We start from the raw sequence: 15,479 nt of genomic DNA on the forward strand, positions 1-15,479 counted from the left end.
GAGGGGTGGACGAACCATGAGAGACGATGAACTCTGAAAAACAGGCTGGGGGTTCTAGAGGGGAGGGGGGTGGGAGGATGGGTTGGCCTGGTGGTGGGTATTGAGGAGGGCACGTTCTGCATGGAGCACTGGGTGTTATGCACAAACAATGAATCATGGAACACTTCATCTAGAACTAATGATGTAATGTATGGGGATTAACATAAGAATAAAAAAAAAGTGAATTGATTTATAAAACTACAATGAGAAAAAAACTACAATGAGGTATCACCTCACACCTGTCAGAATGACTAAAATCAACAACACAAGAAACAACAGGTGTTGGTGAGGATGTGGCGAAAGGGGAACCCTCTTGCAGTGTTGGTGAGATGCAAACTGGTGCAGCCACTCTGGAAAACAGTGTGGAGTTTCCTCAAAAAGTTAAAAATAGAACTACCCTGCTATCCAGCAATTGCACTACTAGGTATTTATCCAAAGAATACAAAAATATTAATTCAGAGGGATACATGCACCCGATGTTTTAGCAGCATTATCAACAATAGCCAAATTATGGAAACAGCCCAAGTGTCCATTGACAGATGAATGGATAAAGAAGATGTGATACACACACACACACACACACACACACACACACACACAGGAATATTACTCAGCCATAAAAAGGAATGAAATCTTGCCAATTGCAACAACATAGATGGAGCTAGATAGTATGCCAAGCGAAATAAGTCAGTCAGAGAAAGACAAATACCATAAGATTTCATTCATATGTGGAATTTAAGAAACAAAACAAATGAGCAAAAGGGAAAAGGGGGGCGGTAAACCAAGAAACAGACTCTGAACTACAGAGACCAAACTGATGGTTACGAGAGGGGAGGTGGGGGGGGGGGATGGGTGAAATAGGTGATGGGGATTAAGGAGTGCACTTGTTGTGATGAGCACCAGGTGATGTATGGAAGTGTTAAATCATTATATTGTACACCTTAAACTAGTATTGCCCTGTATGTTAACTAAAAGAAAATAACATAAAATGGTATAACTATGCTGTAGAATATTACATAACTATTAAAAAGAATGAGTGAGATTTCTATGTATCAACAGGGAAAGGCAGAGCCTTATTTTTACTTTTAAAAATCTGTGTGTATATAACTTTTACCTTGTACTCTATGTACCTTCAAATCATTTCAATTCTTGGGGCACCTAAGAATTGAAATTCTTGGCTCAGTTGGTTGGGCATTTGCCTTTGGCTCGGGTCATGATCTCAGGGTCCTGGGGTTGAGCCCCATATTGGGCTTGGTGCTCAGCGGGAGTGTCTGCTTCTCCTCTTCCCTCTGCCACTCTCCCTGCTTGTGCTCTCTTGCACTCTCTCTCTCAAATAAATAAAATCTAAAAAAACAAAAAAAAATCATTTCAATTCTTAGCAAATAGTTTAAAAATACACAAAAATGAAAAAAGTGGCACATGCTTGTGAAAAAACAAATTCGTGCAATACAGAACTATAGAGGAAGATGTGGACATCCTCCCCATGTTTATTGATTAATGAAACAAACTAAGTGCTAATTATGCAGAGATGAATAAAACATTGCCCCTGTCCTCATGGAGCTTACTTTCTACCGATAAGGAAGAGCAAGTAAAACAGGACACCAAATTTTAATTGGAGAGGGGGGAAAAGGCCCCTTTGGGAAGTGAGAGTTAGCTGGAAGCCTAAAAGATACACATAAGAGCTATTCAGCCGGGATGAACAGAGAGAAGAGTGACCGCGAAAAGCGCAGAGGTGGGGGATGGGACGTGTGTAGTGCGCAGGTGCACTGGAAACCGGAAACAGCCCCAGGAAGGGCTTGGCGACTGATTCTGCCGGAGGGGGTTTGTGGGAGGAAGAAGAGTCTGCATTTTCAAGGTGTTAGTCTCAGGACTGCGAGATCTGTGTTCAGGAAAATCCACCCTTTTTAGGTACGCAATTTGATAGATTTTGACAAATATGTTCAGTCCTGTAACCACCACCACAATCAAGTCATAGAACATCTCCATCACCCCACAAAGTTCTCCTGTGCTCTTTTGGACACGACTCCTCCCCCCTCCCCAACACCCCCCTCTCCCCCGCCAGCCCCTGGCAACCACTGCTCTGCTTTTTGTCACTATAGTTTTGCTTTTTCCACATTATCATAACGGAATCATACAGTATATAGCCTTTTACACATATTACACATTTTATACATATTAAGATTCATCCATGAGGTTGTGTATATCAGTAGTTCATTCTGTTTTATTACTGATTGGATGGATGTGCCACAGTTTACTCAATCATTAATTGATGAGCATTTGGGTTTTGGGGGAGGGTTCCTTTTTTTTTTTTTTTTTTTTTTCTGGCTGTTACGAATAAGACTTCTAGGAACATTCATGTAACCAAAAAAAAGTGAGTCAGTTAAAAGAAAAATATTAAGTAAGCAGCAGTAAGTGGTACCTCGTGATTGAAATGTGGAAAACAATGATAATGTTTAACTTATGTTTAGAACACAGGTTTTGGAGTCAGACAAATCTGAATTTGAACCAGTTCTGCCACTTTCTAACTGTGTGACCTTGGATAAGTTACTTATTTTATTTCATTAACTTGTTTGCTATTTCCTTCTTTATTGTGTTTTTATTCAATTGTTCTTTTTTTTTTTTTTTTGAGAGAGAGAGAGAGGAGGGGCACGGGAGAGAGAGAATCTTGAGCAGGCACCACACCCAACGTGAGCCCACACAGGGCTGGATCTCACAACTCTGAGATCATGACTTGAGCCAAAGTCAAGAGTCCACTTTTAATGGACTGAGCCACCCAGGCGCCCCTCTAACTTCTTTTTAAAACAGCTTTATCGAGATTTAATTGACATACAATAAACTGTGTATATTTAAAGTATACAATTTGATTTTATATATGTTATAAATATATTTGATGTATACCCTTGAAACTATCACCATACTCAAAATAGTGGACATACTCACCACTCCTAAAAGTTTCTTCCTATCCCTTTGTAAACCTTCCTTTCTGTTCCCTGCCCTTTCCTTCTCTCCCCGCTCAGGCAACAGCTGATCTGTTTTCCGTCACAATAGATTAGCTTGCATTCTCTAGAGTTTTATATAAAAGGAGTAATACGGTATACACTTTTTGCAGGGGGTGGGGCTGGCTCTTCCATTTAGCATAATTATTTTGAAATTCATCCATGTTATGTGTATCAATACTTCATTCCACATATTATTGCTGGTATGATATTCCATGGTATGGATATGCCACATTTTATTCATCCATTCATCAGTTGATAGATTTGGGGTTGTTTCTGGTTGGGGGCTATTACAAATAAAGCTGATTTGAACATTAATGTACAAGTCTTTGTGTGGACTTATGCTTTCTTTTCTCATGGGTAAAATACCTAGGAGTGAAATAGCTAGTATTATATGATAGGTGTATATTTAACTTTTGAGAAACTGACAAAGTATTTTCCAAAGTGGTGTGCCATTTTATAAACTACCAACAGTGTATGAAGCTCCAGTTCACCCACATCGTCATTTACTATAGTCATTCTTAGCCATTCTAATGGGAGTATAGTAGTAACTCACTGTGGTATTAATTTGTGTTTCCCTAATGTCTAATGATGTTGAGTATCTTTTTATGTACTTACTTACCATCTCTATATCTTCTTTGATAAAATATCTATTAAAATATTTTGCCCATTTTTTGAGTTCTTTGTTCTTATTATTGAGTACAGTTCTTCATATTCCATGTATCATACTTTCTTAGATATAGGATTTGAAAATATTTTCTCCCAGTCTGTGACTTATATTTTCATTCTTTGCAAAGTGCCTTTTAAATTTTCAATCTGGAGGCGGCTGGGTGGCTCAGTCGTTAAGCGTCTGCCTTCAGCTCAGGTCATGATCCCAGGGTCCTGGGATCGAGCCCTGAGTCAGGCTCCCTGCTCAGTGGGGAGCCTGCCTCTCCCTCTCCCACTCCCCCTACTTGTGCTCTCTCTCTCCCTGTGTCTCTCTCTGTCAAATAAATAAATAAAATCTTTATAAATAAATAAATAAATTTTCATTCTGATGAAGTAAATTTATCACATTTTGTTCTATAGATCATGTTTTGGTGTTGTGTTTGAGAAATGTTTGTCTAGCACAATATCACAAAGTTTTTTCCTTTTTCATCTAGAAGTTTTATAGTTTTAGGTTTTATGTGTTAGGCCTGTGATCACTTTGCATTAATTTGTTCGTAATATACTGATATATATATAAATTTTATTTATATATAGATATCCAGTTGTCCCAACACTATTTGTTTTAAAAAGGCTATTTCTCCACTTAATTGCTTTTACATTTTTGTTAAAAATCAGCTCTCCATATATGTATGGATAGATATATTTTTAAATGTTTTATTTATTTATTCATGAGAGTCAGAGAGAGAGAGAGAGAGGCAGAGGCAGAGGGAGAAGCAGGCTCCCCGCCCAGCAGGGAGCCCGATGCGGGACTCCATCCCAGGGCCCTGGGATCATGACCTGAGGCGAAGGCAGACGCTCAACCATCTGAGCCATCCAGGTGCCCCGGATATATTTTTGAACTCTGTATCCTATTGATCTGTTTTTCTTGATGTCAGTACTACACTATCTTGATTACTGTAGCATTGTAAGTGTTGAAATCAGATAGTGTTAGCTCTCCAACTTTGTTCTTCTTTTTCAAAGTTGTTTTGGCTATCCTAGGCCTTTTGTATTTCCATATGAATTTTAGAATCAGCTTGCCAGTTTTTACCAGAAGAGCAGGCTGGATTTTCCTTAGAATCCCAGTCAACCGGGGTGCCTGGGTGGCTCAGTTCGTTAAGCAACTGCGTTTGGCTCAGGTCATGATCCCAGGGTCCTGGGATCAAGCCCCGAGTCCGGATCCCTGCTCAGCGAGGAGCTTGCTTCTCCCTCTGCCTCTCCCCCTGCTTGTGCTCTCTCTCTCTCTCTGTCAAATAAATAAAAATAAAATCTTAAAAAAAAAAAAAAAAGAATCCCAGTAAACCTATAGACCTATTTGGGGGAGAATTAACATCTAAACAATGAGTCCTCTGACCCACGAAGAAAGCATAACTTTCCACTTATTTAGGTCTTCTTTAATTTCCCTCAGTAACATCCTGTGTTTTACAGTGTACAGGTCTTTCACATCTTCTGTCAGATTTACCCATCAGAACTTCATATTTATGATGTTATTTTAAAGTGCTTTTTTTTTTCAGTTTCTGATTATTCATTAGTGGTATATAGAAATACAATTGATCTTTGTATACTGATCTTGTATCTGTATCTTGCTAAGATGACTTGAATGTACCTTTTTGTAGCTTCTATCAGATTTTCTTCAGTCATGTTGCCTGTAAATAAAGACATTTTTATGTCTTCTTTTCCAATATAAACATCTTTTTATTTCTTTTTCTTGCCTTATTGCACTGACTAGAACCTTAATACAATGTTGAATAGGGGTGATACCAGCAGAAATTTTTCTTATTCCTGATCTTTGGGGAAACAGTCTTTTTACTATTCAGTGTGATGTTTCTATAGGTTTTTCATAGGTGCTTTTTTTTTTTTTCAGATTGAGGGAGTTCCCTTCTATTCCTAGTTTGTTGAGAGTTTTCCTTAGGAATGGGTATTAGATTTTGTTCAGTGTTTTTTCTGCGTCTATTAAGAAAATCTTATGGGTTTCCTTTATTAGTTTATTAATATGATTAATGTGATGAATTGTACTGATTGATTCTTGAAAGTTAAGTCAACTTTGCATTCCTCGGATCAACTCTACTTGGTCATCATATATCATCCTGTTTATGTACCATTCGATTTGACTTGCTAAACTTTTGTTTAGAACGTTTCATCTATTTCCATGTGGGATATTGGTCTTTGGTTTTCTTTTCTTATAATGTCTTTGTCTGATTTTGTTATCAGGGTAATGCTGGCCTTATAAAATGAATAGATAAGTGTTTCCTTCTCTTCCATGTTCTGGAATAGTCTGTGTAGAAAAAATCTTTTTTCTTCATTAAATGTTTGATAAAATTCACCAGTGAAGCCTTCTGGGCCTGCAGTTTTCTTTGTGGGAAGATTTTTAACTACAAATTCAGTTCCTCTAATAGATATAAGGATATTCATGTCATATTTTTTTTTCTCATGTTAGCTTTGGTAGTTGTGTCTTTTAAGGACACAACATTTCATATAAGTTGTCAAATTTAATGTCATAACATTTATTCATAATAGCTCTTGCTATTCTTTTGATATCTGTAGAATTTGTAGTGATGTTACCTTTTACATTTCTAATGTTAGTACTTTGTGTCTTCCCTCTTTTTTTCCCAGTCTAGCCAGAGGTTTATCAATTTTATTGATGTTCTCAAAAAAACCAACGTTTGGTTTCATTGATTTTCTGTTTTTGTTTTTCTGTTTTCTATTTCGATGATTTTTGCTCTAATCTTTATTATTTCCCTTCTTCTGCTTATTTTGGATTTAATTTGTCTTATTTTTCTAACGGGAAGCTGAGGTCATCATTTTGAGACCTTTGTTCATTTCTAACATAGGTGTTTAGTGGTATAAATTTTTTTCTAAGTATTGCTTTAGCAGCATTCCACAAGTTTTGACATGTTGTGTTATCATTTTTATTCAATTCAAAATAATTTTTAATCTTGGATTATTTAGAAGTGTATTGTTGTTGACCCATGGATTATTTAGAAGTGTGTTGTTTAGTTTTCAAATATTTGGTGACTTTCCAGAGATATTTCTGTTGTTCATTTCCAATATTGTACTTCATAATGATACTTCTATTATGGCCAGAAAACATACTTTATATGTTTTGAATCCTTTTACATTTATCAAAGTCATTTTATGGCCCAGAATTTGGTCTTTCATAGTAAATGGTCTGTATGCACTTAAAAAGAATGGATATGGGGTGCCTGGGTGGCTCAGTCAGTTAGCATCTGACTCTTCCTTTCAGCTCAGGTCATGATTTCAGGGTCGTGAGATCAAGCCCCACATCAGGCTCCACACTTAGCAAGGAGTCTGCTTGAGATTCTTTGCCTGTCTCTCTGCCCCTCCTACCACTCTCTCTGTTTCTCTCTCTCTCTCTCAAATAAATAAATAAATCTTAAAAAAAAAGAGAGAATGGATATAGAAAAGGTTATTAAAATTTCCAACTATGATTATGGGTTTGTCTATTTCTCCTTGCAATTCTATCAGTTTTTGCTTCATGTGTTTTGAAGCTCTATTCTTAGGTATATAAATATCTAGGATTTTTATGTCCTCCTGATGAATTAATCCCTTTATTATTATGAAATAACCTTCATCTCTGTTAATATTCTTTGCTCTGAACTCTATTTAATATAGTCACTCCAGCTTTCTCTTGACTAATGGTAGCACAGTATATCTTTTTCCATTCTTTTGCTTTATTTTTTTAAAGATTTTGTTTATTTGACAAAGAGATAGCGAGAGAGAGAGAGAGCACAGTAGGGGAGCAGCAGGCAGAGGGAGAGGGAGAAGTAGGCTCCCTGCTGAGTAAGGAGCCCAACTCAGGGCTTGATCCCATGACCCTGAGATCATGACCTGAGCCAAAGGCAGCCACTTAACTGACTGAGCCACCCAGGTGCCCCCATCCTTTTGCTTTTAATTCATGTGTGCATTTGTCTGTTAAGTGTGTTTCTTTAAGCATCATTTAGTTGAGTCTTGTTTTTTATTTAAGCCAATATAACAGTCTCTGCCTTTTAATTGGAGTGTTTAGATCATTTACATTTAATATGATTATTAACATAATTGGGCTTAAACTACTATCTTAGTGTTTATTTCTATTTGCTCCATCTCTTCTGTGTTTTCTTTTTCCTTATTCCTCTCTTGTTTTGGATTAATTGAATATTTTTATGATTCTTTTTTTTTTTAAAGATTTTATTTATTTATTTGACAGAGAGAGACACAGCAAGAGAGGGAACACAAGCAGGGGGAGTGGGAGAGGGAGAAGCAGGCTTCCTGCTGAGCAGGGAGCCCGATGCAGGGCTCGATCCCAGGACCCTGGGATCATGACCTGAGCCAAAGGCAGACACTTAACGACTGAGCCACCCAGGTGCCCCTATTTTTATCATTCTTTTTTGTCTCTGTTGGCTTATTAGGTGTGACTCTGCTTTGCTACTTTAGTGTCTGCTTTAGGGTTTATAGTTTACATTTTTAACTTACAGCAATCTATTTCCAAGTGATATTATACCACTTCACATAGAGTATAAGAACCTTAGAACAGTATACTTGTATTTCCCAACTCTTGGCCTTTATATTATTAGTGTCATACATTTTACTTATGCATATGTTATAAATCACACTACATATATATTAAGATTTCATTTATTTATTTGTCAGAGAGAAAGCATAAGCAGGGGGAGCCACAGGCAAAGGGAGAAGCAGGCTCCCTGCTGAGCAAGGAGCTCGACATGGGACTCGATCCCAGGATCCTGGGATCGTGACCTGAGCCGAAGGCAGATGCTTAATAGACTGAGCCATGCAGGCACCCCACAATATATTTTTATTATGGTTGTATTCTCTACTTTTGGGTGCAATCTTCTATATTTTACCATTAAACCAAGCTTGTTACTTTTGTTTTTCAAATTTCCTATACTCTCCTGACCTTTTCATCTGCTTAATTTAGCAATTTTTGTAAGTGTTAAGACCTCGAACTATAATAGTGTATTTGTCTAGTTTTTCCTTGTAACTTTTTTTGAGTTTTTTTGAGGCTATGTTATTAGGAACATATAAGTTTGGAATTTTTGCTGTTAATGTTTGACTAATGAATTAAACTTTTAACCATTATGCAGTGACTCCCTTTATCTATGCTCATGCTGGGTTTTTTTCTTTTTGCCTTAAATTTTGTTTTGACTGTTATCTATATAGCTACAACAGTCTTTTAGTTAGTGCTTGTCTAGCATATTATTTTCCATTTGTTTTTGTATTTTTATGTTTTGGGTGTGTCTCTTAAATAGCATATAGCTGCAGGGTGCCAGGCTGGCTCAGTCAGTGGAGCATGTGACTCTTGATCTCAGGATTGTGAGTTTGAGTCCTGTTTTCGGTGTAGTATTACTTAAAAATAAAATCTTTATAAATAAGTAAATAAATAAATAGCATGTAAGGGTTTTTTTTAATCTAGTTTGAGAATCCTTTACTGTAGCATTTAATCCATTTATATTTATTGTAATTGCAATAAACAATATTTGGATTAATTTCTGCATTGTTTTGTACACTCCATTCGTCTTATGCTTTCTATCTGCCCCCCATTTTCTTGACTTCTTTTCCATTATTTGAATTTTTTTTCCACCCCATTTGTTTCTGGTACTAGTTTGGAAGATATGTTCTGTATCATTCTTTTAATGATATCTTAGAAAAATTCTAAATGCTAAAATGATTGAAATTTAAATTAAATTAATATTTTTACCCTCTTCTCAAACCATACAAGAAGCTTGGAGCACTTAGGCTTTGTCTCCTGAGCCCTGGAAGTCTGTAAAATCTCAAATTTAAGTTTACTAAGATAAGAAGACATCCTCAGGGTGATAGCCAGCTTCAGTAGTCTGCTTAATTATTTGAATTCCTTCTTTTATTCTGTAGATTCCTTACTTTCTTGCCAGATCATTAATTCCTTAAAATTATTTTCCCCAAAAATTTTAGTTGTTTTCAGTAAAAGGGTTTTTTAGTGTATCTAGACTTTTCATGTTTCCAGAAATGAAATCTCTCTGTGCCTTAATTTTCTTGTACATTAAATGGGGATAATAATAATAAATACTTTATAAGATTGTTTTAAGGAATAAATAAAGAAATATATTAAAGGAGATGGTACAGTATTCATAAAATAGTTTAAGTCAGTATATGTATTTGCACATACACACACACACACACACACACACACTGGAAGCCAACTTGTTCTCTGGACTAGCTCATTTTTGTGCAGACCCTAGAATAAATATTCTTCTTTCCTCTTTTTTTTTTTTTTCTCTTTAAAGACTGGCTCCATGCCCAGTGTGGAGCCCAACAAGGGCCCAAATTCACTACCCTAAGATCAAGACCTGAGCTGAGATCAAGAGTCAGATGCCCAACCAACTGAGCCACCCAGACACCCCTTCTTTCCGCTTCAATTAATTAAAGAATATCCTGATATTGCAAGGTAAAACTGTTGTTATTTGCAACTACTGAATGAATTAGGATTTGGGAGTTCTTTTATAATCAAAACAAATTAAAGAGACAAGTTGGTTTCTGAGGCCAATAGAACTCCTGATTTCCTTCCTTCCTCCCTCCCTCTCTCCCCTTCCCCCCTCCCTTCTTCCCTCCCTCCTTTCTTTTTCTTTCTCTTTCTTTCTTTCTCTTTCTTTCTTTCCTTCCTTCCTTCCATCCTTCCCTTTCCATTATTAGAACAGCCTCATTTTTCTCATTTACTGATCTTAAAATAAGTAAAAATTGAATTTATAAAATAAATTCCTTCTAATAAATTCTATTTTATCTGATTTATTAGAGTGTCAATAAGGAATTGATAAATTATATAGGGCCCTAAGTGCTATAGGAGTTCAGAGAAGTCAGTGAATTGAAGTAGCTGACGAAAGCTTCATGGATTTTGACTGAGATATGCTGAAGGTTTGGACCTTTGTGGGGAAATCATCCCTCCCCACCCCTCACCCCTAACCACAGTTACTGATTCTGCCTGCCCCTGACCCTGGGACCATGTGACTCCTAAAGAAAGTAACTTTAATCTCTTCCCTTTACAGCTGTCCTCCAGGTCTCCCTTTCAAGAAAATTGAGTCCAGTTTGTAGTTCTAGAATGTAAGCTTCACTAATGTCATGTGGAAGCATTAAAGTCAAATACCTGGGTCTTTCAAAGAAGTCACGTATTTTTCTCCAAGGCAAACACCCTCAGTCCCAATTTACTCTGGGTGAAGCACTGCCCTAAGCATTTTATACCCATCGTATAATTTACAACTTCCAAGAATCAGGTTACTTACTACCCAATCTCTCTATTCCCCTCCACAGTTGTGAAACACTTTTGTATATTCACTATGATCATTTCCTCACTTCCCACTCTCTTTTCAACCTTGGTTTTCACCTCATCACTCCATATCTACACCTCTGGCTAAGGTCACCAGTGATTTCTGTGTTGTTAAATGAAATGAGCATCTTTCAGTCCTCATTTTACTTAACCTTTCTTTGTCTTTCCACATAGCTGAGCACTCTTTTTTCATGATTCATTCTTCCCTTCACTTCTATGACCCACAATTTCTAGGCTTTGTTTCACTTCCCCTGCCCCCTTGTTACCTTTTCAGGTTCATTCTTTTTATTTTTTTTTATTAACTTATAATGTATTATTTGTTTCAGGAGTACAGGTCTGTGATTCATCAGTCTTACACAATTCACAGTGCTCACCATAGTACATACCAGTACATACCCTCCCCAATGTCCATCACCCAGCCACCCAATCCCTCCCACCCCCTCCACTCCAGCAACCCTCAGTTTGTTTCCTGATATTAAGAGTCTCTTATGGCTTGTCTTCCTCTCTGGTTTCATCTTGTTTCATTTTTCCCTCCCTTCCCCTATGATCCTCTGTCTTGTTTCTCAAATTCCTCATATCAGTGAGATCATATGATACTGGACTATTCTTTCTCTGATTGACTTATTTCGCTTAGCATAATACCCTCTAGTTCCATCCAGGTTCATTCTTTTTAACCAACAATTAAATGTTGGGTTTCCTTGGATCTGAGACCCAGGCCCTCTGCTCTCCTAATACTATACTTGATTCCTGGGACATCTCGTTCACATGCATGGCTTCAATTGTAGTCTCTGCTAATTTCCCCCAATTTTTATTTCCAATTCATACCCACATATCCAGCTACCTTTAGGACAACTCAGTTTGATGCCTCAAGGGCACCACAAGCCAACAAGCCCAAAGTCACTCAGGCTCTTTCCCCTGCACCTGCTTCATTCTCCTGGAGAATGGCACCATTAGCTGTCCAATTGCTCAAACCAGAAACCTGGGCATCATTCATGACTAAGTCCTCTCCCTCACTAGCCCCCACTCCACCCCATCTAATCTATTACCAAATCCTATTTATTTTCTCTCCTAAATAGCTCTCTAATCAGTTCACTTCTAACTCCCTCTATTCCCACCCATTTTAAGCTACCATCTTACTTCACCAAATCACAGTAGTGGCCTCATAGCTGCTGGGCCCAAACTCATTTTACCACCCTCCCCCAAATCTATTCTCAGCTAGAGATCTCTTCTAAAAGCAAACATGATAATAGTAGCACTCTATGGCCTCCCACTAATTTTAGGATAAATACAAAACTTTGTGAGACACTTATCTTTCCACCCTCACTTTGTCCCTGCTTCCCTTTTATTCTCTTCCTTCCAGCCTCACTGGCGTTCTTCCTTATTATCTGCCACTACAGGACATTTGCACACCCTGTTTCCCCTCTTATCTAGTTATCTATCTTCACTCTTTTTTTTTTTAAAGATTTTATTTATTTATTTGAGAGAGAGAGAATGAGAGAGAGAGCACATGAGAAGGGGGAGGGTCAGAGGGAGAAGCAGGCTCCCTGCCGAGCAGGGAGCCCGATGCGGGACTCGATCCAGGGACTCCAGGATCATGACCTGAGCCGAAGGCAGTCGCTTAACCAACTGAGCCACCCAGGCGCCCCCTCTATCTTCACTCTTAAGTGCTCAATGCAAACATCACTTTCCCAGGAAAACCTTACCTGAAATTCATTATCACAATAGATCCCTCTGTTATAGGTTCTTACAACACCATTTTGCAAATCTTAGCCACACTGTCAAGCTGTGATTTTATATTTCTCAGTATAGTTATTGTGTCATTGTCTGTGTTCCATGCTAGACTGTAAGTTCCTTTTTTTTTTTAAAGATTTTATTTATTTATTTGAGAGAGAGAATGAGAGAGAGAGCATGAGAGGGGGGAGGGTCAGAGGGAGAAGCAGACTCCCTGCCGAGGAGGCAGCCCGATGCGGGACTCGATCCTGGGACTCCAGGATCATGACCTGAGCCGAAGGCAGTCGCTTAACCAACTGAGCCACCCAGGCGCCCCGCTAGACTGTAAGTTCCATCTGTTATTTCTCCTAATTGTATTCTAGTGCCTAGCACAGCGTCTGGCTCACAGTGAGCACTCAAGAAATATTTGCAGAATAAAAGATCAAAAAGCATAAGTATTATTTTTAAGATAGGTACTATTATTAACCCCATGTTTACATAATAAGGAAATTGAGGCTCAGATAGGTTAAGTAATATGCCCAGTTAAGAAGTGGCTGAGTCAAAATTTGAATCTGCTTTTCTGATTCCAGAACCTGCAATGCTTAAACAGCACTCTGCAATAAATAAACAAACAAACAAACAAACAAACAAGCAAACAAACAGCACTCTGCTTTCCCAAGCAGACCAAGCACCAAAACCAGACTAGCCAGCAGCTTTCTAAGGACATCAGTTCCCTGTAGCCATATCTGTTTAATCCTGGGATCCTAGAATCCTAAAGCTGTCTGGGATTTAGAAATCCTCTGGTGAGGGGCACCTGGGTGGCTCAGTTGGTTGAGTGTCCGACTCTTGGTTTTGGCTCGGGTCGTGATCTCGGGGTTATGAGATGGAGCCCTGTGCCACATGTGGTGTGCCATGCCCCAAGTGGGGCCCTGCCAGGAGTCTGCTTTAGATTCTCTGCCCCTCCCCCTGCTCACATGTTCTCTTGCGCGCTCTCTCTCTCGTTCTCAAATAAATAAATAAAAAAGAAAGAAAGAAGGAAAATCTTTAAAAGGAAGGAGGGAAGGAAGAGAAGAAGGAAGGAAGGAAGGAAGGAAGGAAGGAAGGAAGGAAGGAAGGAAGGAAGGAAGGAAGGAAGGAAGGAAGAAGGAAATGCTCTGGTAAGGAGAAGCCATCTGTCCAAAGTCACACAGAAAGGTGGTGGCAGATTTGGGGTAAGAAGTTTAAACTCCAAACTCAGTGATTTATATGCTGAATTCCACATACCCACCCTGCCTCCTTTCCCCAGGCAAGACCTTAGCATCCAAGGTTCAATCAACCAAGAGCAGTGACCTTCAAACTTTTTTACTATGGTCAATTTGTGATAGGAGAAAGGGGAGTGGAGAGCAAGAGATCCCTGGACCTACCTATTCTCACTTTCCAGAATAAAAGAATTCAGTGCTATCAGGGGCACCTGGGTGGCTCAGTCGTTAAGCGTCTGCCTTTGGCTCAGGTCATGATCCTGGAGTCCTGGGATCAAGCCCCACGTCGTGCTCCCTGCTCATCGGGAAGCCTGCTTCTCCCTCTCCCACTCCCCCTACTTGTTTTCCCTCTCTTGCTGTGTCTCTCTCTGTCAAATAAATAAAATCTTAAAAAATAATAATAATTCAGCACTATCAATTAGGGGCTATCCTACAAGCAAATATAAGGAGGTCCCTATACCTCTGATCTAGCAGTAGGAATGTGGCTGCTTCAGGTTTGAACTATACACATATCTTGTTCTGCCCCAGGGGCTATATTAAAACACTAAACCCATTAACTGTATTTCTCTTCTAGCATATACAGCTCCACGAGAGAGGTACCACGATTAAGCCCACTCTACAGATAAAGAAATTGAGGCTTAAGAGCACCTGGATGGCTCAGTCGGTTAAGTGTCTTCGGGTCAGGTCATGATCTCAGGGTCCTGGGATCAAGTCCCGCATCTGGCTCCCTGCTCAGTGGGGAGTCGCTTCTCCCTCTCCCTCTGCCTCTCCTCTCACTGTTGCTCTCTCTCTCTCTCTCATACTCACTCTCCCCCTTTCTTTCAAATAAATAAATAAAATCTTCAAAAAGAAAGAAATTCATTCCTTTCACTACTGTTTGCCTAGTACACTTATCATTTCATTTTAAAAACTAGTTTAATAAGGGGTGCCTGGCTGGCTCAGTCAGTAAAGCATGCAACTTTTGATCTTAGGGTTGTAAGTTCGAACCCCATGTTGAGTATAGATATTACTTTTAAAAAATAAAATATTTTTTGAAAAAGAAAGAAACAGCAGGCGCAAGCAGAACACTCTGGGGGAAAAAGCTAATTTAATAATAATAAACATCAGGTATTCTGTATGTTCAGATATGGAAAGGTATATTATTTTTTTAAATTTTATTTTATTATGTTATGTTAGTCACCATACAGTACATCATTAGTTTTTGATATAGTGTTCCATGATTCATTGTTTGGGTATAACACCCAGTGCTCCATGCAGTATGTGCCCTCCTTAATACCCATCACCAGGCTAACCCATCCCCCCACCCTCCCCCCCTCTAAAATCCTCAGTTTGTTTCTCAGAGTCCATAGTCTCTCATGGTTCGTCTCCCCCTCCGATTCCCCACCCCCTTCATTTTTCCCTTCCTACTATCTTTTTTTTTTTTTTAACATATAATGTATTATTTGTTCAGAGGTACAGGTCTGTGATTCAACAGTCTTACACAATTCACAGCACTCGCCATGG

The 15,479-nt window shown here is 38.6% G+C and overlaps 1 long non-coding RNA gene across 1 annotated transcript in view; it reads left to right on the forward strand.

Moving 5' to 3' along the window:
- LOC145723246 (uncharacterized) overlaps positions 1–10,149 on the forward strand; it is a 17,915-nt gene extending 7,766 nt beyond the window's left edge. The window contains exon 3 of the long non-coding RNA XR_014148168.1: positions 9,995–10,149. This is a non-coding gene — a long non-coding RNA (uncharacterized LOC145723246). The remainder of the gene's footprint in view (positions 1–9,994) is intronic.
- Positions 10,150–15,479: the final 5,330 nt, after the last annotated feature.

This window comes from Leptonychotes weddellii, chromosome 9 (genome assembly GCF_054177405.1).
Source record: "Leptonychotes weddellii isolate Sample4059 chromosome 9, ASM5417740v2, whole genome shotgun sequence".
Lineage (NCBI taxonomy): Eukaryota > Metazoa > Chordata > Mammalia > Carnivora > Phocidae > Leptonychotes > Leptonychotes weddellii.